The following is a 1,913-nucleotide window of genomic DNA, read 5'->3' on the forward strand; positions in this document are numbered from 1 at the left end:
TTTCAGACATTGACTTTATATTCCTGTATGTTGGATGATGAAATACTATTTTTATCTCTATCATTTTCATCAGTTATCTCTTGTAGTATTTTTCACTTGCTTTGTACCTACACCTGTTATTGACTCACTAGAGTGATAGAATTGTGATGGTGAAACATGTTATTGCACGGTGTGGTGCATGGCAGGGTTGACATTCTTGGTTCGAGTCATGGAGCTAGGACAGAGTTTCTTAGGATTCATGTATAGAGTCCGTAAGGATTTCCTAGTATGAGTGAGGACGACTTATGCGTATACCTCAAAAGTGGAGCTAGGATAGAGTTTCTTAGGATTCATGTATAGGGTCCGATAAGAATTTCCTAGTATGAGTGAGGACGACTTATGCGTATACCTCAAAAAATTTGAGGAAATTTTTTTTTTATGATAACTATTTTGCAAATTTAAAGTATTTCGTGTGAATACTATATGTTGTGAAGATTGTATTGTGATACGCTATTTATAGAAGTTTATTTTGACTCATAAACTTTTATTTTCTTATGATCAGGGAGATGGCAGGACGTGGTAGACCTCGTACCAGGAGAGCTACCCAGGCAGAGTCATAGCAGACTCCATCAGAGCAGCTGCCAGCTCAGTCCGAGCCTCAGCAGGCTCCTCAGTATTTGGTGGACATCATGGCTCCTCTCATTGCCCGGATGACAGCCATTGAGGAGTTGGTGATGACTCATATAGCACTACGGACACCACCACCACCGGTAGCTCAGCAGCAGGGGATACCTGCCGTTCCTGTCAGAGAGAGACCCTCAGAGGTCACGCCTGCAGCCATTCCTCAAGCAGTCCTAGACAGAGCCACCGAGCAGGAGGCTTGGCTCCGTATGGTTGAGAGGTACCAGAAGATGAGAGCACCCGAGTTTCAGGGATCACCAGACCCTCTGGCAGCCCATAAGTGGAAGGAGGATGTGAGCAACATTCTCGACATACTCAGTGTGGACTCAGTTCAGAAGCAGAGGTTGGCATCCTACAGTCTGAAGGGTGATGCTGGGAGATGGTACCGACTTCAGTTCCCTCCAGAGCAGAGGATGACCCTCACATGGGAGGACTTTATATATTTCTTTGATGGGCAGTATATTTCCTCTGCAGCACGTACAGGGAAGGAGCTCGAGTTATCCCGTTTGACTCAGGGGGACATGACAGTTGCAGATTTTGAGAGCAGGTTTATGGAATTGCTACATTTCACGGGTATGTGGCAGACAGGAGAGCGTCAGGCTCAGATGTTCTTGGCTGGGCTTCGCCCTAACCTCCGACGGTACCTCGTGTCGAGGAGATTTTATTCAGTCAGGGAGGTAGCTGAGGCTGCCACTTCTCAGGAGACTGAGACTTCTATGTTCCAGAAAGACAAGGAAGGGAAGGCCAAGACCGGACAGAGTGGGGACAAGGGCAAGAACAAGAGATCTTTTTCTGGACCTCAGCAGCAGCATCAGGGTCCTTATAAAAAGGGACCCCAACAGGATCAGAGGGCGCATCAGCAGCGCAAGTTCCAAGGGTCTTGCTTTAACTGTCGCAAGGTCGGGCATAAGGCATCAGAATGCCGTAGCGCACCAGCAGGAGCCCAGCAGGGTAAGGGTCCGAACCAGCAGCAGCAGCGACAGCAGGACAGAGGTCAGGGCCAGCAGAACAGGCTTGAGGCACCGCCAGCAGCTCAGAGGACTGAGGGTCAGATTCGGGCAGTTCAGGAGATTTCTCAGGGGCAGATTATCCCATATTCTCCATCCCCATCAGCAGAGCAGTCTTCAGCCACATGCAGGGTTTATGTGGTAGTTCCCCGTGATCATGGAGCCAGTGGAGCAGTAGTGTGTTCGCGGGGAAAGTTGGTGTTTTCTTCATTATCGATTCCATTGCACTCAGTTAACAACTTTATG

The sequence above is a fragment of the Asparagus officinalis genome, chromosome 4 (genome assembly GCF_001876935.1).
Source record: "Asparagus officinalis chromosome 4, Aspof.V1, whole genome shotgun sequence".
Taxonomy (NCBI): Eukaryota; Viridiplantae; Streptophyta; class Magnoliopsida; order Asparagales; family Asparagaceae; genus Asparagus; species Asparagus officinalis.